General features: G+C 37.8%; 1 non-coding gene across 1 annotated transcript; it reads left to right on the top strand.

Annotated features, from left to right (window-relative positions):
- The first annotated feature begins 19,623 nt into the window (after positions 1-19,623).
- Positions 19,624-19,730, top strand: LOC132673957 (U6 spliceosomal RNA). Its single transcript, XR_009608290.1, has one exon. It is a non-coding gene; the product is annotated as a U6 spliceosomal RNA (small nuclear RNA).
- The last annotated feature ends 6,369 nt before the right edge of the window (positions 19,731-26,099 follow it).

Here is a 26,099-nt window from a genome sequence, read left to right as displayed (position 1 = left end):
TAGGCAGGGGGAGGAGTAAAGTAGGTGATGGGGATTAAGGAGGGCACTTGTGATGAGCACTAGGTGATGTATGGAAGTATTGAACCCTATATTGTACACCTGCAACTAATATTACACTGAATGTTAACTGGAATTTAAGTAAAACCTAAAAAAAAAAAAAAAAAAAAAAAAAAAACTAAGGCATTCCTTTTAGAGCAAAAAAAAAAAAAAAGCATTTTATCACTGGCATGATTTAGAATCACTGGTGCATAGTGATTTTTAAAAAGTAGACCATTTTTCACTGGTGTTGTTATTCTCTTTAAACTCTCCACATGAGGAGCACAGAGTAATGTAGAGAATTACTGAATTACTATATTGTATACCTGAAACTAATACAACACTGTATGTTAGCCACACTGGAATTAAAATGTAAAACTTAGACAGGAGGTGCCTGGGTGGTTTAGTCGGTTGAGACACTTCAGCTCAGGTCATGATCTCACAGTCTGTGGGTTCAAGCCCCATGTTGGGCTCTGTGCTGACAGCTCAGAGCTTGGAGCCTGCCTCGGATTCTGTGTCCTCCTATCCCTCTGTTCCTCCCCCCACTCGTGCTCTGTCTCTTTCTGTCTCAAAAATGAATAAACAGGGGCACCTGGGTGGCGCAGTCGGTTAAGCGTCCGACTTCAGCCAGGTCACGATCTCGCGGTCCGTGAGTTCGAGCCCCGCGTCGGGCTCTGGGCTGATGGCTCGGAGCCTGGAGCCTGTTTCCGATTCTGTGTCTCCCTCTCTCTGCCCCTCCCCTGTTCATGCTCTGTCTGTCTCTCTCTGTCCCAAAAATAAATAAAAAACGTTGAAAAAAAAAAAAAATGAATAAACATTTAAAAAATTAAGAAAAAATAAAATGTAGATAGATGATAGATAGATAGATAGATAGATAGATAGATAGATAGACAGATGATAGATAAATACTCTCTGCAGGCAATGCATCTCCTTTTTGCCTGTACCCAAGAGTTGACTGCTTTCATTTTCCCTATAGTACCACACTGATTTAGAATATGTTATAGAAACTTCATTATGAAATACATGCTCATTTTTTACATAATTCTCCCGCCCCCTTCCCTCATGTCTCTTTCTCTCTTTTTCTAAGCACTTACAGTTTTCTAGGCGTAGGCTAAACCTTTTATATACATTATCTCTCTTAATCCCAAAGCAATCCTGTAACTATTATTATCCCTACTTTACAAATGAGGAAACAAGAGCTGGAAGAGTTAATTGGCTTGCCCAAATTTACAATGCCAATGAGTCATACGCAGGCATCTCTGGTACTGAAGTACAGTTCCTTAGCCAGTTTCCCTATTTTAATTGCCAATCAATAATTAGTAGCTTTGCAACTATCTGCAACATATTCGAATCATACTTTTAAGCCATTATTGCTCCTGAGTTTTTCTCACATTCTCTGCTGCCACCATCTGGACTCTTGTAAAACTTTCAAGCTTTTCTTCTCAAGTCCTTTTCAGCCTTATCTGAGTTTTGCATTCCCTTAAAAAAGGGCTGAAATTTGTGTAGACTGGTTCTATATTACTTAAAAATTTCTGTTCTTATCAATAGGCTCTCCTTTACTTCTCTGCAACGTGTTAGGGTCATAAAGAGATTAAAATGGAAATTAATTGGCTAATAAATTGTACTGGCAAAAGAGAAATCCATAACAAATCAGCCACTGTGCCAAATGCTGCAGAGGGGATGTGTCGGTTCTAGATTCAGGGAGCAAAGTGAGTTTGATGCATTTTCCCTTGGTTGACTGTGGGAGCCATGAATTAATTAGTAAGGGAAGGTAGGGAAATACCAGCAAATCAATACGGCCATTAAGAAGAGGTTCAAAGGGCAAGGGAGGGACCAGCAGAGATTTAGCACACAAGTCATCAACTTCCAAAAGGCTATGACCCTAATCCTATGAAACATAAAACATGTTCACATTTGTAAAAACAGGAAAAACAGTAACACCCTTGCCAAGCCTTACCATGATATGGTTTCCCCATTCAATCTCTACCTGACTATTTATTAAAACCACTGATTGTGGGTGTGCTGTTTCAAAGGGACACATGCACCCCAATGTTTATAGAAGCACTATCAACAATAGCCAAAGTATGGAAAGAGCCCAAATGTCCATCGATGGATGAATGCATAAAGAAGATGTGGTATATATACACAATGGAGTATTACTTGGCAATCAAAAAGAATGAAATCTTGCCATTTGCAGCTACGCGGATGGAACTGGAGGGTATTATGCTAAGCGAAATTAGAGAAAGACAAAAATCCTATGACTTCACTCATATCAGGACTTTAAGAGACAAAACAGATGAACATAAGGGAAGGGAACCAAAAATAATATAAAAACAGGGAGGGGGACAAAACAGAAGAGACTCATAAATATGGAGACCAAACTGAGGGTTACTGGAGGGGTTGTGGGAGGAGGGATGGGCTAAATGGGTAAGGGGCACTAAGGAATCTACTCCTGAAATCATTGTTGCACTATATGCTAACTGATTTGGATGTAAATTTTAAAAAATAAAAAATCAAATAAAAAAACCCCACTGATTGTGCATTAAATGCTATTAGGTCTCATATGGGAAGGAGAGAGAGTCAGAAGCGTGTATATTAGGAGGACAACTTACTGATGTGGAAGAGTGGGAGACAGAATTTTCAGTCCTCTCTTGGATCTGGCCCCACTGTCCCCCGTGTGTTCGCGAGCGGTTCAGTTTCATCTCTAAGTGCCTTCCTACTTCTCACACCTTGATTCCCTTCTTACAGTGTATAACCTTAATATCATATTGAAATTTAGGGAATACGAAGAATGAAAAAGAAGGCAACAATTTAGCACCTACTACTTTCCAGGACCATGTATGGTTCTTCGAATCCATTGCTTCATTTCATTAATCCTCACAATAATTCTGTAAAATAGAGATTGCTACCCTTATTTTATCGTTGAGATAAACAAATCTTATGAGCTCAGAGGTCAGGTAAACTGACCAAATTATGCAAGCTGCTGGCTGAGGAGAGCAAGATTCAAATAAAGCTTTATTTAAATGTATGAATGAATGAATGAATGAATGAAGTCAAGAAAGAAGTGCATTCTTCCCTTATTTAACAAAATAGACATTTCAAGCTACTACGTATTTCATTTCTCACCAATCATTGGGACTAAAATTCTGTTCCACTTGAAGCCGCCTGCAAAAATGCATGCAATAACAGTTAACATGTACCCAGCATTTACTAGGTGTCAGGTACTATTCTAAATACTCAAACCAGTTAATGCTCACAATGACTCTATGAGGGAGGAACTATCCCTGGACCCATTTAACAGATAAGGAATGTAAAGACTTGAGAGGTTAAATAACTTGCCTAAGATCACAGTTAGTACATGTAGAGCAGAAAATTTGCCTCCCCCTGCTTCTAGAGTCTGTGCTCTTAACCAGTCCACTATAGCACCTCTTCAATACACATACCTACACACACATCCTTCATATACATGTACACACATACATGTGCACAGTCTCACTTATTCATTACACAAACACATGGAACTATAAAGACAATAGATTCAGTGCTCAGATGTTCTGGAACACATCAAATTCTCACCATCCATTGTAACACTCCCTGTCTATCCACCAAACTGGAAGTCAGAGGAATAGAAAATTATAATTAAGGACAGATGAAAAGAATCATATCTCCTAAAACACCAAAAACTTCACCCTACCACCAATGTGTTGTGGTTGATAAAATTTATAACCACCAGCACTGGAATTCATAAAACCTCTCAGAAAAGTGAAGACATTTTTCTGAGAATTTCCATAGTTATAGCTGTATTGTATTAGCTTGCTCGGCTGCCATAACAAAGTACAAAAGACTGAGTGGCTTAAACAACAGAAATTTATTTTCTCACAGATCTGGAAGCTGAAAGTTCAAAATCAAGGTGCTGGCAGGGTTGGTTTCTTTGGAAGCCTCTCTCTTTGGCCATTTCCTCCATGGGTCTCCACATAGCCTTTTCTCTGTGCTTGTTTATGTCTTAATTTCCTCTTACTACAAGGATACCAGTCATATTGGATTAGGGCCCACCCTAAAGACCCTATTTTAATTATTTCTTTAAAAACACTATCTCTGGGGCACCTGGGTGGCTCAGTCGGTTAAGTGTCTGACTCTTGATTTTGGCTCAGGTCATGATCTCACGGTTCATGGGTTTGAGCCCTGCATCGGGCTCCGTGCTGATAGTGCGTAGCCTGCTTGGAATTTTCTGTCTCCCTCTCACTCTCTCTGCACCTCCCACACTCTGTCTCTGTCTCCCTCTCTCTCAATAAACAAACAAACAAACATTTTAAAAAAAGATCCTATCTCCAAATACATTCACATTCTGAGGCACTATAAGGGTTAGGACTCCAATATATAAATATGGGGGTTAGCAGGAAGAGACATAATTTAGCCCATAACAAGTACTAAATAAAGAAGAACATTCTAACAGTTTAGAAATTGATTATGTTCAGAAGTGGATGCTTAATGTTTAGTGATGTCAACATAAGTTGTCTAGGTCAAGTGAATATTGCCATCAATCACGTTTAAAATTTCTCTTTTATCTCTATAACAAAGTGAATGAGAAGCAATTTTAATACATGAACAAAATAAGACACAGAAATTCTTAAATATTAATTATGAGAATTTAATTTGTATTGAGAAACTTAATTTTGAGATATTTTACTCTGCTGTCTTTCAAAAAAAAGGTACTATATCTGATATTTTCAGAAACAAGGTTCTACTTCCTTCTAAGATAATTCTCATAATATTTTAAAATCTGGAGTTTAAACTTTAAAATAAAAAACAAACTTGGACTTGATGACCTATAATTTTTTCATTCCTTTTCTATTGAAGTATAATTGACATACAATGTTATATTTGTTTTAGGTGTACAATATATTGTTTGACAATTCTATACATTACTCACTGCTTACCAGGATAAGTATAGTCTTGGTGACTTATAATTTAATATTAGTTGGAACAATAGAAGACTTAATTCAATACAAGATGATTCTAAATATTTTATTTCCTCTGGCAATTGTGTTTGATTGCTCTCATAGCAAGAACAAGATTTTTCAAGCAAGTAGCAAAATTATTTTGTCTGCAATATCCTAGCAACGGCCTGAGAAGATTCATGTTTCAACATATTTAAATACTTGGAATAAGTTTTTGTTTTCCAAAATAAATAGGAAAGCCTCAGTATTCACCTTTTTAATTAATTAAATAACCATGCATAGAATTATCCGTTTCATACATTTAATACAAATGAAACTGTCTCGGTATGAGAGAAATTGCTATTAGGTAGTAATTCTTTTTTTTTTTTTTTTTTTACGTTTACTTATTTTTGAGACAGAGAGACAGAGCATGAACGGGGGAGGGTCAGAGAGAGGGAGACACAGAATCTGAAACAGGCTCCAGGCTCTGAGCTGTCAGCACAGAGCCTGATGCGGGGCTTGAACTTACGGACTGCGAGATCATGACCTGAGCCGAAGTCGGCCACTTAACCAACTGAGCCACCCAGGCGCCCCTATTAGGTAGTAATTCTAAGTCAACTATATTTATATTCTAAGTTTTTGTGACTAATCCTAGAAAGATCAATAGATTCATAAAAAGTAAATCTGACCCTAAGAATTGAAATAAAGTAACAGAAATACTTTCTTATTCCAGGGATGTACATAGGACGGGCTGTAAGTCTTAGAGTTTGTTTAATTTCATTTCTTTACATGAAACCATAAGAATAACAAGCATCTTAATAAAATACTGGGTGATTTGCTCACTTCTACAATCAATCTCAATGTCAACAAGCAAAGTAGGCAAATACCTAAGTGCAACTAATAAGCAGCATAGGAATCTTGGTTGTCTATAAAATTGTGTCAAACCAGATTTAACTTGAAAAAAAAAAGAAATTAAAGCCAAAAAAAGAAAAAAGGTTATTCAAAAGAATACAAATACAAAATCATTTACTAGGTACCTAGTAGGTACCTACATACCTACTACCTACTAGGTACCTACTGCTAGAGTTAGCAGTAGAACTAGTTAAAGGTCTTTTGAATTCAAAACTGAATAATTATTGTAAAGATAAATAAAAGGAATAGAAACATGAATAATTATACTCCGATTAGTTCATAATGAATTATGATTTCCTACAATATTGAAAAAGGGTTTCTTAATTCCTTTTTCTTTTTTTTTTTGAAGTTTATTTATTTATTTTGAGAAAGAGAGAGAGTGCAAGCAGGGGAGGGGAAGAGAGAGGGAGACAGAGAATCCCAAGCAGGCTCCACACTGTCAGCACACAGCCCAATGCTGGGCTCAAACTCACAAACCATGAAATCATGACCTGAGCCAAATCAAGAGTCAGTGGCTTAACCCATTGAGCCACCCAGGTGTCCCCACTTTTTAAAGATTAATTAATAGAAAAGTAAGTACAAGAAAAATTATAATTAAGGGCAGGTGAAAAGAATCATATTTCCTAAAATATTCAAAACTGCACACTACCACCAGTATGTTCATTAAATAATTAAATTACATTACATGTCATTTAAGCCAAGCCTCAATTACACAACTTAGTGAAAAAAATTATTCAGATCTTTTGCCCTATCTCCTTGCTTCTAATAATAATTCTTTAAGCAAGTCACAAATCACCATTGTCAAATTGAAAAAATACATTTTTCTTTTCTCTTTCTTTTTTTTTTTTTTAGAGAGAGAGAGAGAGCTGGCAAGCATAAGCAAGGGAGGGAGCAGAGGCAAAGACAGAAAGAGAGAGAGAGAGAGAGAGAGAGAGAGAGAGAATCTTAAGGAGGCTCCACGCTCATCATGGAGACTGACCCAGGGTTTGATCCCACAACCTGGGATCATGACCTGAGCCGAACTCTTGACTTAAGAGTCAGATGCTTAACCGACTAAGCCACCCAGGTGCCCCCCCAAAATAAAATTTTAATATGTGTAATTATGTCAATTTGCAATTTATGAGCCACTCTGATAAAATATTTGCTTTTCTTGTAAACTAAACCTTGTATAATGGCTAATTAAGGTTTGAGATTGATTATTGGTTAATGCCCATTATTCATGATACGACTAAGGTTAATATGGATAATCCATAGTTTCCTCTGTTTTCAAAGTACCATTTTTAAACATCTCTAAATGTCATAGAAGAACTTTGACCTTCACTCAAATTTCCATATTGGATCACCGAAGATATTTATGTATTTAATCTTAAAGTATTCCACATGATGATTCTTTTAAAATTCAAACGAGTTGTTTTTAGTTTGGCATTATAGACAATCTGTTTTGAAAGCAATTGTTCAGTTTAAAGGTTTTTGCAAAAGAGGCCAACTCTCTTCAAAGTTAGCACCAGGTTCCCAGAACCCACTTAGATGGCTATAGATAGAAATAACATAGTTTGGAACTTTCTAATTTAGGGATTGACATAAAAACACTATCTTATTTTTCTGGCCCTTAGAGTTATTTCTCCTCAGTGACAGAAAGAGAGCTTTGAACTCTGCCAGAACTGATCCATTTCTCCTATTTTATGAGAAAAGCAAAACCAAGAGAACTAAGCCTGTTACTCCACTACCACCTATATTTTCAGGAACAGCAGTCACTCCAACATTTCTTAGATCTGTACGGCATAGTGAACTAACTTCCCAACAAGCTGGCCTCTTAATTTCATCTTGCTCTGAAAGTAAAAGAATAATGAGCTCAGTGATGCTGACACAATACTCCCAACCACCAGGGAGGAAACCTTAGTGTCCGGCTGTCACTCACTGACTGGGTTCAAGACTGATGAATTCCCGCTGCACAAAGCAGTGTTCACTCCTCTGTAGTAGTAAGTCTTGATGTTTATCTCATGGCAACTCTGCCAAGCAACGTAAGGATCAACTTATGAAAGAATACGTGTTTCTTAGCTGGTATTCTTAATTGCCCCCTGGAGAGAGAATGAAAAGATTGGGGGAGTTGGAAGCAGTATCCTATTTCTCTCCGATGTATTGCCAATTTTCTAAAAAGACATTTACTTTCCCATATTATTCCTCTTAAAACCTGGCCTCTGGCCCCAACCATTGAGGGTCTGAGAGTCATCAGATACTTTCTAATTTTCAAATCCAGTGGTTTCTTTTCAGTTCTCTGCCTCAGCTTTCATCATGTTTGATATTGTAGACCCACCTATTAAAATCCTTCTTTTCCATGGCTTCCATCTCCTTGTTTTTTTCCCCCTTTTTCCTCATTCTTGCTCTATGCTCGTTCCCCTGTAAGGGATTAGCACACATGCTAATAACTCTTTGGGATACAAAAATATTCTACCTCCATGTAAAGCAGTATAGAGCATGATGTTTACAAATCAGGTTCTAAAAGTAGACACACCTGAATTTGATTCCCAACTGTACAATTTACTGTAGGTACATACAATTATTCCCTTATTATTTCTCTGGGCCTCAGTTTCCCACGTCTATAAATGAAAATCATAATAATAGCGCCATATTTTTAGGTTTGAGAGAATTCAATTACTATTTGAAAAATATTTATCAGACTCATGGCACAAGAGTTTTTATTTTTCTTCTTCTTTTTTTTAATATTTATTTATTTTTGAGACAGAGAGAGACAGAGCATGAATGGGGGAGGGTTAGAGAGAGAGGGAGACACAGAATCGGAAGCAGGCTCCAGGCTCTGAGCTGTCAGCACAGAGCCCAACATGGTGCTCGAACTCACAGACCACGAAATCATGACCTGAGCCGAAGTTGGCTGCTTAACCGACTGAGCCACCCAGCCGCCCCTGCACAAGAGTTTTTAAATAAATATTGGTATTATATCTAATACCAGTGCTCTTTGACAGATAAAATTAGAAATGGATAGCATTATAGATCTTAATCAGAGAGTAACCAAGTGACAGTTGGATTTTTTTTTTTTTTTGAGAAAGAGAGAGAGAGAGAGAGAAATCATCAGCAGGGGAAAAGCAGAGAGAGACAGAATCCCAAGCAGGCTCCGTGCTGTCAGCACAGAGCCCAATGGGCTCAAACTCCCAAACCATGAGATCAAGACCTAAGCCGAAACCAGGAGTTGGGCATTTAATTGACTGCGCCACCCAGGCACCCCTGACAGTTGGATTTTAATTTGCTTGAATGGAATTACAAATCTAAGGATCCAGGAAAGACCACTGAGTCCAGGAGTCAGCAAGCTATTGCCCACAGGAGAAACACGGTCCACCTCCTGTTCTTGTAAATGAGTTAATGGAACAAAGCCATGCCCATTCATTTATGTTTTGTCTATGACTGCTTTTGTGCTTCAACAGCAGCACTGAGTAACTATAAAAGAGACTATATGGCTTGCAAAGCCTAAAATATTTTACAGAATAAGTTTGCTAACCCCTAATGCATTCTAACCCCCATAATTTTTCTAATGAGAAAATTAAATACAATCACATGATTCTGAAATTGCTAAGAAACTTCCCAACATATCATCTTTGTTAGTTTACAGGAAACTTATATGTATGCAGACTGTTTACTGATGGAAAAAAAACCTTCTTCATTAGCATGTTTTGTTGTTTCTGTGACACAATTATAGTTTTTGGGAGTCCCACAGAACATGGGATTTATTCTGACACTATATATCTGCACTTGCACTATGAAAAATAAAGCATTTTCCATTAGGGCCAGAAAACTCGAGGTTAAAAAAAAAATAAAACAGCATAAGCTCATGCCAAAAGCTGAATTTTCCTTAATAAAAAGAAAAGTGGCAGCTTCCAACTTCAGCACAAAGTAGGAGTGTCAAATTGCTGCAGAAACTGCTGTCTTCTGGCGATTGATGACCAGAATGACCCCAGAAGCAATTGTGTATTCTCATGAGATGGCTTGCTTAGGCACTTCTGGGAAGGAGCATGGGTCTTCAGAAAGGTTAGCGTGTTGTCTATTTCCTGGTAACTACTTGCAGAAGGTCGAAGGAGTTGATGGGACCAGACGTAAAGCAAGAATAGGGTCAGGCCATGGCATTTAATCAGTGGCTACAGGGGGCATCAGTGGATTGCCCAGAAAGAGGAACATTTCATGGCTGAAGCTCTGGTTTGCTTCTAGTATATTCGTGTTCATTCCCTAATGCAGTATGAACATCACAAATACAAGCCACTCCTGGAGATCCCAAGGGTAAAGCTGAGCTTCAACCGAAAATTCTCAGTCTCAGATGTAAACATCTTGCAGTGGCATCAGGAAGGGAGAGAAAAAGAAAACATCATTTTTCTTTTGGAGAAAATACCTCTATTTTCTTCTATGCCACCAGAAATGGCATTACCCTGGACTGCAGATGATGCTTAAGGGATGCAGAGATAACCTGTAGCTTTTGCTACCAGAAGACCTCATTATGTGATCCCTCTGGTGGTGGTCTACAATCACCTATTTCAGGATTACCAAGCATGGCTGTTAAAAAAGCAGACTTCTGGTTCCTGTACCAGACAGTGTGTATCAGCATGCCTGTGTCTCACACCCAGGCATGTGCATTTTCAACAAGCTTCCCACACAATCCTACTGCAAAGCTAGAGTCTGGAGACTGAGGGTCCATTGAAGGGGGAACTAGTGCTAAATCTTTTAGCTCTGCCATTTAGTCTAGCCTTGTGACTTTGAGTAATTGACTTAAAATGAGTCAAATATAATCTACTCTGCTAGCCAACAAGATTTATTCATTTTGAGAATAAAAGGGAAGAGCCCAAAGTGTGATGTCAGTGCAAGGTATAATTCCCCGGAAGAGATTAGTGCACTCAGCTAAAATGGCTAAATTGCTCAAAGGCAGGGATGTGCAGAAGGCTCCATGTGGGATTACATGGCTTTATTTTTCTAACGTACTCAAGGAAAAGTACTGTGATTTCATAAAATGTTAGCTTAGCTTTTTATGTTATGTTTGCTTCTTTCTATCCCATAAATTTAATTGAGTAAGCTAATGTCTATATGAAGGAAGAAAATCTCAGAAATGAACAATTTACCAAAGCTTTGTGCAGTACTGCCTGCTCAGTATATTCTGCGCAATTAAAAGGTCTGGGGGCAGAGCTTGAGCCACCCCAAATGAGAAACCATCTAAACACGTGAATGTTGCTACAGACTAAACTAGTTTCCCCAGTTTATTTTACTCTCCCCAGCTGCTTCAGAATCCTTCTTCTGCCTAAAAGCCATGACCACAAAATCCAATTTCACCTTCTCCAGGGCTTGGTACTCCTGAATATACAACAGCCAAATCTCTCCGGTATTTTACTCACAAAAAAAAAGGTGGCAAAAGCAGCTGTACTTGAAGTCACTGCTACTAAATAAATCCCAAACCTGTTCGTTTGCTTTTCTGCTACAATATACAGTTCAAAACTGGACCTGCACTGCTGTCCCCATGATGCCATAGTCACTCCTGGGACCGAGGAACTAAGTGGTCACTGACATTAATATAGGTATGCTGGGAAACAATATCCCCTCACACTCATTTTTTAAAATGGTTCATTAAGAAACACTTGAATATACTAATAACAATTGATAACATGTATTGATTATGTGACTGATCTTTTTTTAAGTTTACTTATTTATTTTGAGAGAGAGAACAAGTAGGGGAGAGGCACAGAGAGTGGGAGAGAGAATCCCAAGCAGGCTCTGCACTGTCAGCATAGAGGCTACTTGGGGCTCAAACTCATGAGCTGTGAGATCATGAACTGAGCCAAAATCAAGAGTTGCATGCTTAACAGACTAAGCCACCCAGGTGCCCCTGTGACTAGTCTTTTAATACATCATCATCCTACCTCATCTTCACAAGAAGTCTATGAAGTCGATATTATTATCTCCACTTTACAGATGAGGAAAGTGAGAAAGCTGAAAATTGCAATGAATGTCATAGTATGGGCACTGAAAAATCACATTAGGTGGTCAGCCCATGTTTACTTGGTTCCAAATACCACAATTTTAACCATTACAACAAAACAGACTTGATGACCTTGATGTATCTGTCTCTCTTAACAATCTAATCCTTGTTCAAATTGAATCAGATTTCTCTGTTAGCCATTATTACCAATTTTCCTTAAAATCTAGGAATCATCTTTAATGGAAGGGACTGTATCTTTAAGACATATAATAAGGTGCTCAGCAAATATTTGTTGAATGAATGAATCCTCAGTACTTAGAAGAACTGCCAGTTATTTTAAATCTCAAATCCTCTTCCCTATTACAAGCAACTATCAGCATTATTTTCATGCCAGTTTAAATGAGAAGTTCTTTTTGTCAAAACAGACAAATATAAGGGAAGGAAAAAAGAGAGAGAGAGGGAAGCAAACCACAAGAGACTCTACAGAATAGAGAACAAACAGGGTTGATGGAGGGAGATGGACAAGGGGTTTGGCCAGATGGGTGATGGGCATTAAGGAGTGCACTTGTGATGATCACTGGGTGTTGTATGGAAGTGATGAATCACTAAGTTCTACACTTAAGGGAAATTTTACCATCTATGTCAATTAACTAGAATTTAAATAAAAACTTGAAATACAAAATAAAATAAAATAGTTCTTCACAGGTGAATTGTCACTACTAGTAATTACAGAAACATTGTTTATAAATTATTTACTTTTGTGTGAAGTGAGAAACCCTTGTGTGAACTAGAAACCCTTACTTCTGACCAATAGTAAACTCAGGGGTTCCAAGACCACATTTAGTTTCAATAATTCACTAGAAAGACTCACAGAACTCACCAGAAACACTTATCTCATGATTATGGTTTTAGATACAGATTAGGTTAGGTTAAAAGATAGAGATTAAAATCAGCCAAGAGAAGAAGCACATAGGGCAGAATCTAAGAAAGTTACAAACACAGAGCTTTGAGTTATCCTCTCCCCATGGAGCCACGCACACACAGCATTACTCTTCCAGCAGTAATATATGATGATACAAATGGAGTATCAACCAGGGAGCCAACCAGGGAAGCTCACTCAAGCCTTGGCATCCAGAGCCTTTATTTGGGCTCTATGGTTGATTGCCCACATGGCTGACCTCAGTTGCCAGGCATTCTGGGGTCAAACTGATACTGTGTGACTCAAAGTTCCTACTATATTTAATACCGTTAGACTATCCGGAAATTCTGTCAGACTATCTGGAAATGCAGAGGCTGTGAAAACTCTGAAATTCACAGCCTCCAGTCCTACAAAGACTCCTATCAGGCATGGCATTGCAAGGATTTAGAGAATACCTCCCAGCTGCTGAGGGCAGAGGGCAGACCTCTTCTGGACAAGGATTATTCTTCACTACATAAAGAGTTTAAAGAAAATCTAATTTTTTTTTTTTTAAGATTACTAGTTTCACTTGCACTGATATATGTTCCAATGTAGAAGATCTAGAGACCAATTTATAACTATGGGGCTGGGATATGGATGTGACCATCATCTTCCAGGCATGTTTTTACTTCAGAAAATATGATTTAAAAAGGAAATCGAGCTGGGGTGCCTGGGTGTCTCAGTCGGTTGAGCGTCCGACTCTTGATTTCAGCTCAGGTCATAGTCTCACGGTTTGTAGGTTCAAGCCCCAGATGGGGCTCTGTGCTATCATCAGCTTGGGATTCTCTCTCTAACTATCTCTCTGCCCTCCCCTGCTTGCATGTGCATGTGTTTTCTCCCTCCCTCTCTCTCTCTCAACCTCTCTTTCTCTTCCTCTCCCTCTCTGTCAAAAATAAATAAATAAAATTTTAAAAAACAAAATAGAACTGACTTACGAGGCAGCCCAGAACTACACGTACAAGCATAGATAGCATCAAGCTACAATAGAAACCAACATGCAATAATAGCTATTTTACACGACCAAGTTAGAGAATCTAAATATGGAGGTAGATCTTACAGCATCTAGTTTAGAATCCAGTCCAAACACTAGACTCTGAAATTAGGCCTCTCCTAGATGATTGTCCCCAAAATCAATCTTCCTCTTATTTCCACCATTCTTTTCCTCCAGTTCATTCCAGACTCCTTGCTCTTCCCCCTTCTGACTTCCAAGGAAGCAGGTGGTTTGTCCATCTGGAACTCCAAGTTTTGCTCCATCCTGATCATTTCCAAATACACTGAATCCTCAAAGGCTTACATCTTGTTCCAATTATTTCAATTATTAGGTTTTTGGGTTGAAAGCAATAGCAACTTAATTACAATTAATTTCAGCAAAAATTTTGGACCTAGACACACACATAGGAGAATGCCATGTGATTTCTGTTGTTGCTTAAACCACCTAGTGTGTGTTACTCTGTCACAGCGCCCTAACAAACTAATACACAGACTAAATATGTATTTCTGGTCATTTGAACATCATGTTTTATAGTTGTCTCATCTCGCTGGTCAAAATCAAGCAGAGTTCACATAAGAACTTCCTCTTTTGCATATGCAATTCCACTCTCTTATATTTTGTCATTAATCATCTTATACCTATTGGTTTCTCTATTCACATCACAGATTTTATTCCATACAAATACCATGAGAATCTAGGCTAAATAGTCATATGTTAGGTATAAAGACCTTAATTTCAAATATTGAACTTTGCAGACCCAGATCTCCATCATATTCTTTTAACAGATTCCAATTGTCTATTGAAATAGTCCATCTTTTTATTCATTTTGCCTTTATTTTCCTTTATTTTTGAACATATAAACCATGGTTATTTTGAACTCCTTACTAACTACATTCCGTACTTATATCACATCTAGGTCCATTTTTTCTGTTTTATCTCCTAATTATTTGTCACTTTACCCACTTATTTGCATGCCTAAAACTTTTTGTTAAATGCTGGATATTATAAATGATATATCATAGGTGCTTTGCAGTATGTTATCTTCTAAAGGACATTAAGTTTTTATCTGGCAGATAATCATATCACTAGAGGGTCACCCTCATCCTGCCACATTTAGTCTGAGTCAGGGGTGAGTCTATTTCACTTTGCCCTTTTTCCTAGAGTCCAACCCTTACTTCTAGCATACTCCTAGCATTCCCCTAACTTCTAGGATGTGGTATTTCAATGAGAACAACAAGCCTAGGGAGTTCACTTAGCTGGACCCAAACATTAATGTTTCCACAGAGTTGTGAAACCTCTAAAATTCCCAATTATATTTCAGGCTCCCTTTATTTTTTCTCTGTCCCATCTCTTGAAATCTCATTCTGTCATGCTCCACTTTATGAGTCAGCCAAAGACACAGTGTGAACTTTTGTGTAGATTTTTGAAGGTCCTCTGTAGCTTCTTCTGTCTGATATCCTATCCTTCAAATCGCAGTCACCATGGTAACTCCAAACACCAGTCTGTTTCCTCTGATAGCAAAAATACTGTTGTCTGCTTGGGCTCTATTCCCCCAAACAGTGGTCTGGAAATTCCATTCAGGGAGAAATCAGGGTGAATGCAGGATGTAGCTCATGTGTTTCCCTTTGCTCACAGACATTGCTTGCTGCCCATTTCCTGCAAGTAATTGTTTTATATTCTTCTCCATACTGGTACACGCTTTAGTGGGAGGGGAAGTCTGATACAAGCTAATTAATCATGGCCGAAATTTAAAGTCAGGCATAAAGTTCTTAAATACAGGCATAAAGTGCTTAACTACAGTTCATGATTAATTTCTTTGTTCTATATGCCCTTCTCTCCTCTCTTTCCATACCTGCAGAAGGAAGTTTGGAAGCTTGAGGAAATTGCTTCAGATTGAGCAGTTTGGGCTCCCACTGACAGATGTTGGCCGCTCATATTGACATATCCTATTGAAGGCTAATGAAATCTTAATGAAATATTAGTTCATTAGTACAAGTGGCTTGGAACAAAGTGGTTTTCAATTTGCGGGCTGCACAGAAGATCACCAGGGCAGGGAGTTGTTTTAAAACTCTAGGTGTTCTAGCCACACACCAAACCCATTACATTTAGAGACCCTGGAAACGGACCCAAGAAAGAAGTTGTTTTCAAATCTCTACAGATAATGCCAATAGCAGCCAAGGTTGAGAATCATGGACTTAAATTCTTGGCTGAAGCTCTCTTATGTAAAAATAAAACATCACTGAGATGATCCCTGAGCATCCTTGCCATGCAAGTCCGTCCTTCATCTCCATAATCCTGCATGAGAGCATTTCCTTCACCAGTGTTCTCCTTTCACTGCTCACGAAACAACGAGGAAAATCCAGTGAGGTCATTTTTGCCTTAGCTTTGTGACTTTGGTGAATACAAATGTTCTCCAAAGTTTACATGGCTTCATAAGATGTTTACCATGTCTGCTCACCTAGTCGTTTGTCAGAGGAGAAGGAAAAACAGCTATAATCTGTCCAAAGAAAAGTGTAAGTCAACATGAAAGATATTACAAAAATAAATGTTTTAGAAGTGGGATGAGCCTTTTTGTAAACACAAGAAAGCACCTGTTTATTGACACCATGCTACTGTGGAAATTATGTGCAAGTGTTTGCATAATTACAGATCTATATTCCATATATGTAAAGCAAAACTATTTGCATGAGTCATTTGCAGAAGACTTGGAAGCCTCTTGCCTGAGTCCTGACAGTGCTCAGTGCTCTCTCTCTTTCCCAGAGCAGATGTGTAATGAGAAATGCCATGATTGGCCAAATGGGCTTTTATAGGGAGGCTCTGGGAAGAAGAAAACTTGGAGCCAGGCCCATCCCCATAGCACAATCACCTGCTGTGGGCCATTCAGTTCATGCCAGGCATTTTTATCCACAGCTTTTTCTACCTCACAGGTGTGTCATAAAAGAACTACATAATGTGTAAGACACTCCATGGTGCTGTGAAGCAAGTAACCAAATAAATATAGGATGTTTACCTTGCCAAAAACCAGCATCTCAGCATCCAACGGGAAGATGCCAAGCCACCTGTTAAGGTCAAATGGTTTGTGACCTGAAGCAAACTGCCTCTGCTCAATACAAACGGTGTAACATCCTTGCCCCCCCATCCAAAATCTTCAGTGTGATCCATTTATATTCTTCTTAAATGTATCTGTATATTTAGGCCTTTTCATCCTTATTCATACCTTTGCCCCACCAGCAAGATCTTTTGCCTTTTTCTGTCCTGTCTCTCCTCCTCCCTCAATCCCAGCTTCCACCATTGAAATATAACCTGTCATTCAAGCTCCAATTTAATTAATAACAGCTACCATTGTTTAGCATTTACTGTGTACCTGGAACTAAGCTGAATGCTTTACATATTTCATTTTACTGAATTCTTCCAACACATCTACAAAGTTACTTTCATTAAGCCAGTGTAACAAATGACAACCAAAACCCAGAGATAAAATAACTTGCTCAAGATCACAAAGCCAGAATTCAAACCCAGGCCTGTCTTGATCTAAAGCTGATATTATTACACACTATATTGCAGTCATCCTTACCAACTTCCCATACAAACTTTCTTGATGATTCCACAATACAGCAATTTCTCCCAACCTAAACCTAGCTCCCCTTCAGAATATATTTTGACATGCCTTGATTACTGTTTCGTTTATATTGCTATTTGAATTTAGATGAGTATATTTAGTTTCCTTTCCTAAGTATATTATAAGCCTATTAAAGCCCCAGAACCATTCGAATGCTAAACTAATGCACCTACATTCTCCAGACACATACAGACACTGGTCTTACTCTACAGTCTTGAGTATATTTTTTTGTTACCTTTTTATCACCTAGCATATTTTTATGTACAGTAATCTAACCCCACCAATAATTTGCTCTCATTTGTTAGAAGTCCAAATATGAGGGGTTAAATGAAAAGCATGAGGTTGAGAGGGCCAGTAAAGGTGTGACCAGAGATGAACATACCTACTTCCAAGGCATTATGTTATGATTTCTAAGTTGATAAGAACCATCAGAACTTAAAAAAAAAAGAACTTAACAAAGGCATTCCTTTTTTGTAATTTAAGGTATGTTTGCCAAAATATACTGACATTATACTGTATTCTAAATATGTATGAGTCATAATATTTCCCAATCAGCTATTAATAGTTACTAGTGTCTTCTTTGTTCAGAATGCTTTTCAATATGCCATAGCACAAAGGTAGAATCAAGCATAAAATAAATTAGCATAGTATTTTACATTTTAGGAATAATGAACACTAGGTCTATCTATGCAAACCGATTTGATGGATCAAGAAAATGCTTAGAAAATTCAGAAGGCAAAGCACTCTAGCCAAACAGAAAACTGAGGGTAAACTTTTAGAGCTTGAATGAAATAGATAATACTTTAAGAGGAAAGAGCAAATTATATAAATGAGTACTTATTGAGGAAATGAAATAAAACCTGTTATGAGTGACAAAAATAATTGGCACCCAGGAGATACCCCACAGGGACTTCCTGTGCCAACCACAGTATAGTTGTTTTCTTCAAATGAAGGAGGGGTAAAGGTTACATGTTGTGTCTTCCAGATGAGTATAAAGTTACTCCAATGCTCAATTTCCTAATTCCAAAATTCTTGAGTAAGAGTGCTTTTGTTTTTGCTGGGAACACGAAATGGAATACAAAGGGAACTAAATTAAAGTAGAGAGGTATGCATCTCAGGAAGCAATGCATTTGCTCAGACTCACCTATGAACAAGCCTTGAGGACCCCTCAGTAGCATACCCTGTTTGGGGTATAAGAATATGAAACCACTTCATGATTCAGAAGTCAGGAATGTGAAATTTACCTTCCTTTTGGCCACAGTCTCAGTGTGTGGGAGTGTCAAGTGTATTCTTCTCTTATTTATGAGTTTGTCTCCTGTATAGACTGGGATAATACCCACTTGCTTTCCCTCAAAAATCTCAGGGGTGACTCATGGCTCTTCTATTCAGCCAGTATGCTAAGATACTGTGAGTAATAAATAATTTCTTTTAAGCCTGCAGAAACTTTCGTCTGCATTTACTTAGAATCTCATTAGACTTTTCCTATTTATCAACAGCCGTGAAGCTTTCAAGAATTGTTACTGCAAGTTCTCACCATTTCCTGGAGTCCCTATAGCTATAGACTTTCTAGCCATATGATCTTAAAGAGTCAACTTATTTTTGTGAAAGCAGCTTCAGATACGGTGTCAAATGACCCGTGTTCATATTTCAGCTCTGCCTTTTGACCTTGATTAAACCTTTTGACCTTAGGCACCTCCCTAAGCCTCAGCACCTTTCTCTATGCAAAGGGGAAATAATACCTGCCTGTACTTACCCACAGAATTGTGGTGGGGCTCAATTTGAGAAGTATGCAAAAATGCTGCATAAATCACATCTCTATAGCAGGATTGTTCATGCTATTTTAAGTGTCTTTTAGCCCCATCATTTCTATCAAACAGCAATTACAGGCAGTTAAGGTTTTATTTCCTTCCAGTCTTTTTTCTACAGTGTATGTGTTTGTGTATCTGTGTAGATTTACTTTTTTAAATGTAGGCAATATTTTATTATGATGTAATTCTGTATTATCATATTTACATATATTATGATATATGTATGTATATATCACTAAGTTAATAAAAGTTCTTCCAAAATATGGTTAATAACAGCTTGATATGTCTATCATATATAATATATATAATGAAGTATGATGGATACATGCATTTTCATGTTATTAAAAATTATTTCTAAACATGGTTAATAATGGATGCATTAAAAATATGTTGGGTAGTGCTCGTTTCAGCAGCACATATACTAAAATTGGAATGATACAGAGAAGATTAGCATGGCCTCTGCACAAGAATGACACACAAACGCATGAAGCATTCCACATTTTTGCACAGGTAGAAAGAGAAAGACAAATACCATATGATTTCACTCACATGTGGAATTTAATAAACAAAGCAACAGAGCAAAGGAAAAAAAAGAGAGAGAAAGGCAAACCAAGAAACACTCTTAACCATAGAGAACAAACTGATGGTTGCCAGAAGGGAGGTGTGTGTGGGGATGGGTTAATAAATAGGTGATGGGGATAAGGAGGGCACTTGTGATGAGCCTCAGATGTTGTGTGGAAGTGTTAAATCACTAAATTGTACACCTGAAGTTAATATCACACTGTGAACTAACCAACTGGAATTTAAATAAAAGCTTTTTAAAAATATGGTGGGTAATAATGCTACCATAGGAGTGAACCATAATTTGTGGGATCACTCTCCACCTTTAACTCATTAAAAATACACATTTACAGGTTCTTTTGTTTTTGCTTGTTTTGCTATTTTGTTGTTGTTGATGTCACTGAGTTTAGTTGCTATTATAACCAAGATTGTAGTAAACATCTTTGTACGACAATCTTTTTATGGACCCCTAATTCAATAGAGGACATTTCTAGAACTGAAATCACTGAATCAAATGTATGGATTCTTCTAAGATCTTTGGCTAGCCCTTGCTAACATATGGTCAGATTCTGTTCCTGAAGTATTGTACTGTTTAGACAATGTAAGAGATAAATTTTATGGTAGCTTCATCATGATTACCTATTTTAATCATTACCAATTTCATAGGCCAAAAAAAAGTAACTTTCCATTATCTATGTTTATATGATCACTAGTGAAGTTGAAAATTTGTCATGTTTATTGATTTTAATTATTTCTGCCACAAATATCTTATGTTTGCTCCATTTTCAGTATTTTCCTTATTGACTTCTACACCTTATTGACACCTTAAGAAATTAATTACACAGTCATCCTAACTCATAAAATTTTCCAAATTTGTCAACTGCACTTTAATATTGCCTATGATTTTTGACATTGTAAGTTTTTTTTAAGTTTTTTTTTCTTCCAGTCTTATTGAGACATAATTGACACATGGCATTGTGTAAGTTTCATATAAGGTGTCCAACATGTTGGTTTCATACATTTATATATTGCAAAATGATAACCAACATAGCATTAGCTAATACCTCCATTTCTTTTTTGTGGTAATTTTTCAAGTTTTTAAAAATCATATTTACCAGGCAGTTTATTCCATTGCTTCCTTTTTTGATATTTTTGTGAGTTAAGTAGAGGGAATCCCTACTGCATCCATACAGTAATTCATCATTTTAATAAAAACCAGCCCCTAAGTTCAAAGACTTAGCAATCTAGAGTAAAGTTAGGGTGTGATGGTACTGATTATTGCTGCTCTACCAGGAAGTCAATTTGAAAGCACCTGCAAGGAGATTATTAAATATTTCTGGTGCAGGAGGAATTAGCACCAACTCAGACACAGCCCTGTTTATAAGCCACTCAGATACATACTGTGCCAAGGAGTTTGGCTGATGGTGAGCACCCAGAAATTCTGACACTTGGAAAGCAGAAGGTCTGTGCTAGTACATCTGTTAAGTCAGAGGGGTCCAGGCTGAGGCTCAGGCTCAGGGAGACAATGGGGAACAGGGAATAGACAACACCAAAATCAGTTCTGCTAGGGAAGAGGGGTTTGGAAATGTCTGAGATGCGTAAGCTATAATTAACAAGGTGACTCTAAAAAGAACTGGACTTCCCTCCCAGTTCTAAGTTTCTGTCTCATCATTCTCTGACTCTATTTGCCTCTTGTGCTGAGTTAAGGGCAAACTTCTTGCTTGCCTTACATTTAAATTTGACACTTCTGTGTTTAGAAAGGCCCATGAGGAGGCACACTTGCCTCCTTAGCAGCATGAATAGTAACCACAGTTAATACAGTTAATAAGAATTAACATTATTTAGGCTCTTCCGATGGTCCAGACCTTGTTCTGAGCCCTTTATATTCATGGAACCCTTCAAAACACTTTTAACTGGTAGGAACACAATTTCCTCCATTTTATAGAGGCACAGAGAAGTAGATGACTTATCCAGGGTCACACAGCCTGCAAGAAGATGAGCCAGGATTTGAAACCAGACACCTGGTATCAGAGTTGGCAACTTTATTATATTCTATAATATTCTGTATTTACTAATACAAATTTTGGTAACAAGTATTTTGATTCCTATATGTGAAAAGATGTATGCAAATATATCTATACATTTGGAAAGATCTATGTATGTTATATCCCTGGATTTCTGCTTTTATTTATTATGGCCAATGACAGGGGAGGATTAGGAATTAATTAAAGAATTATTGGCTTATCTAGGCCTCTGGCTTTCCCACCTTCTGAAACTTCTACCAGAAAACAATAGAACAAAGGAATAACACATTTTAGAGAAAAATGACTATTTTCCCACAGTTTGATGTTTATTAGTTCTGCTGGGGATTGACTTCTAAGGGAAACCAGACTCAATATAATGATCAAAGTAAGATCGAGTTTATATACCCACCTATTATATTCCTAGTACCTCTGGTGCTTCCATGGGTACCAGCTTAGTGCAGGACAGTGGAGTGTAGAGTGTGTGGAGGCAAATCCCCAATAACAACACAATTTCGGCAGTCTCTGAATAAGCCTTGCCAACATAGCTGACGGACTCTTGTCCCTTCTTGTCCCTTTCTTGCCACCTCGATATCCATGCAGACTCAGGGGTCTCTCATGGCTGCAGTTTCAGAATTACTTATGGCCAAACACTGCTTGATGTCTCAGATGGCAACAAGGAGAGGCTGTACTACTGTCACCAATTTTCTCTCTTGTCTCGTTCCCTCCACTCCATATCCCCACAGCCCTGCTAGACTAATAGTTTCCGTACAAATTTAGTCACCTTCCTCTCCTTAAAAATCCTTCCATGGATTCCCACCTCCAACAGGTTAAAATCTCACCTCCCTAACATGGTGTCCAAGCCCTTTGACAATATGGCCCTTCTCCTATCTCCAACTTAGTCTATGAGCTCCTTACAGGAAAGTAACCCTGCTCTCCACCCTTGTGAATGGCACTTAATAAATATTTAATGGATGAATGGATGGGTGGCTCAATAAAAGAATGGATGAATAGTGTCTTTCACATGGTGATCATTTCTTTTATTTATATTGTTTATATTGTTAGCAAAGAACTCCAAAATATATTATCTCAATTAGACATGACAACAAATTCCTGAAATGGGTAATACTGACAATTTACACATAAGGAACAGGTTCAGTAAGGCTAAGAGACTTGCCAGACATCACGTTTGCGTCACACCAAACCTTATAGCCTTTCTAATATGCCACAATTCTTTCCCATAATGCATGAAGTGATCTAAATGTAGTTATTTAATGATGCAGAGATTTATGAGTTTTACAGCTGGGAGACTCCCCTAGTCAACTCTTTTTATTGGAAACATGAAAAACTCAGATCCAGAGATATGAAATTGCTTAAATTTGTACCACTCATTAGCAAGAGACTAGAAAATTGCTTCCTGGATCCTATTTCTAACTTTCTACATCCTTAAATCCATCCTCTGCCAGTCTCTGTGCAACTGTACAACTCTAACCTTTCTGTGCCTCAGTTTCTTATACTGATAAATCGGGATAATAGTAGCACCTGCCACACAGAATCGTTGTGAGGATATAAAAGGGATAATACAAGGGAAATTCTTCAAAATTAAGTGCTTTAAAAATATTATCTATTGGGGCGCCTGGGTGGCTCAGTCAGTTAGGCGGCCGACTTCGGCTCAGGTCATGATCTTGCGGTCCGTGAGTTCTAGCCCCGCGTCGGGCTCTGTGCTGACAGCTCAGAGCCTGGAGCCTGCTTCATATTCTGTGTCTCCCTCTCTCTGACCCTCCCCTGTTCATGCTCTGTCTCTCCCTGTCTCAAAAATAAATAAACGTTAAAAAAAATATTATCTATTAATCACCATCATTTCACGTGGATGGGTTTTTCCCTTTCATAAATCAGTAACATTGAAGAAGTGCTACCGTCGTGATAGTGGTCACACTCAAATAATAAAAGCTGAAAGGCAGCGAAGCAATATGATGCATGTTCAAATGCAAATAGTAAGTTATAGGACTGGAAGATACTATGAGTGAATGATAGAAAACCCTAACTCAAGGTCACAGGCAAACAAACTGTTAGGCTTTTTTTTTTCCTTGAAACTTCCCACTTTCTGAGGGGAGGTAAATTATTTTGAATTGCAATGCATGGTTGAAAAATAATAAAGTAAGAAGCAACCATTTTTCATTACTTATTTCCTCCCCATAAAATAGTTGTATTCTTCTGTCTGCTAACTGAAATAGATATATGCCCAAATATACACATAAAACATAACTAGCAGTGAATACACTGCCTTACCTACTGAAGAACCATTCAACTATAATCATTGCCTCTCCTACTGAGTTCCAGCCAGCTGGTTTTCTCTGTAGGAAAGGATTTTCCATACTTCTCATTAATCAACCCCATGAATTGCATTTACTCATTGATACCTTGCCGTCCTAGCTTTCAGTAGTAGTGAGATTAGGTAGGGCTGTGCTGTAGTAACAAACAAAATTGCATTAGCTTACAAAATCAGAGTTCCATTTCTCACTCATGGCTCATGTCATAGTGGACTGACTGTAGCTCATTGTAGGACTCGCCTGACATAGTCATCCCTGGAACATTGTGGGCATCACAGCAGAGAAAAGGAGTTTGGCAAAGTGTGAACCTGCTCTCAAAGCTTCTCCCTGGGTGTAACACACGTCACTTCCATTCATCTTCATTGGCCACAGCAAGTCACATGGCCAAGTCAGTCTTCAGTAGGGTGATGAAGTAGATATTCATCAACAGCAGTATAATCTATCACACATTCCTACTGTAATCTTTATTCTTTTTTTTCCCCCTCCTGAGTTACAGCAGATTCTAGTTTTCCAAGGTTAATGTAAATTGTCTGTATCATTCTTCCTGCTTATTTCTGTGTGACTCCTGATTAGTTTTCTGAAACTGGATACTGAACATAGTGTTACTATCCTAAAAAAAGATACACATCACAAAAAAAGCTAAAGGGTTTATTTATTTATTGTTTATTTACCAAAGTTAGGTTATCAGATGACTACATGAACTCATTCTAACATAAATTCCCATGAGCTTCTATATTGTTTCTCCAACTCTCTATTACACCTGTAAATGTAACTTCTAATCTTCTAAGTCTTTTCCCCCACAGGGCCTGGAACTTACAATAATTACACATTTTGTGTTTTCATAAATACTTGCTAATAAAATGATTAAAATAAACTGACAGCACCTCCTAGAATAAAAATAATAACTTTCAATCTTAGATCTATCACCAAACTGTTCTGCAATGTGAAAAAGGACAGGTCTACGTCTTTAGATTTAGAAAATGATGATGTCACTCTTAATGGTATTGGTGAGATTGAAGAATGTTCATTATTTAATGACTGTAATGGGCTCTGAAAGCATCCTGCAATTCATGTGCCTTATAATGCCAAGTCACCAGAATCCAAGAGAAGGGTAAAATTATTTTGGAAGTCATTCTCTCCATGAGTCAGGGAAAACCAACTTTTGCATAATTTACCTTACATGTAATTTCCAAAATTACTTTAACCAATTTGAGTTTGTAGAGTATTTTTCCCCAAATTACCTACACTCACCTCAAATCACCAGAACCAGAAGTCAGGTAAAGCAAGTTACTCTCTTCTGGGCGGCTTCATAAAATTCATTGCTTTGCCAAAATCCATCAATATCAGTGTTCCTCAACTTAAGGAGTCTTCTTAGATATTTCTTTTTCTAATCACCCACACACAATTTCAATACCACAGATATACTGTATGCCTGATTACTTATTGTATGTTATCTGTGCTTTTTTCATTTAAAAAGTAAGAACTGGGGTGCCTGCGTGGCTCAGTCAGTTGAGCTTTGACTTCAGCTCAGGTCATGATCTCACAGTCCATGAGTTCAAGCCCCACGTCAAGCTCTGTGAGGACAGCTCAGAGCCTGCAGTCTGCTTCAGATTCTGTGTTTCCCTCTCTCTCTGCCCCTCCCCCCTTTGTACTCTGTGTCTCTCTCAAAAATAAAAAATAAAATAAAATAAAATAAAATAAAAAAATAAAATAAAATAAAATAAAATAAATTTTTTAGGGGCACTGGGTGGCTCAGTCAGTTAAGTGTCCCAACTCTTGATTTCAGCTCAGGTCATGATCTCATGGTTCATGGGATCAAGCCCCGTGTCAGGCTCTGTGCTAACAGCATGGAGCTTGCTTGGGATTCTCTCTCTCCTCTCTCTCTGCCCTCCCCCTGCCCAAATAAATCAATAAATATTTCCAAAAACTTTTTTTAAGTAAGAACTATTTTTTTCCTGCCT

The sequence above is a fragment of the Panthera onca genome, chromosome C1 (assembly GCF_046562875.1).
Source record: "Panthera onca isolate mPanOnc1 chromosome C1, mPanOnc1 haplotype 2, whole genome shotgun sequence".
Taxonomy (NCBI): Eukaryota; Metazoa; Chordata; class Mammalia; order Carnivora; family Felidae; genus Panthera; species Panthera onca.
The sequence above is the reverse complement of the archived record's forward strand: the minus strand, read 5'-3'. Positions and strand labels throughout refer to the sequence as shown.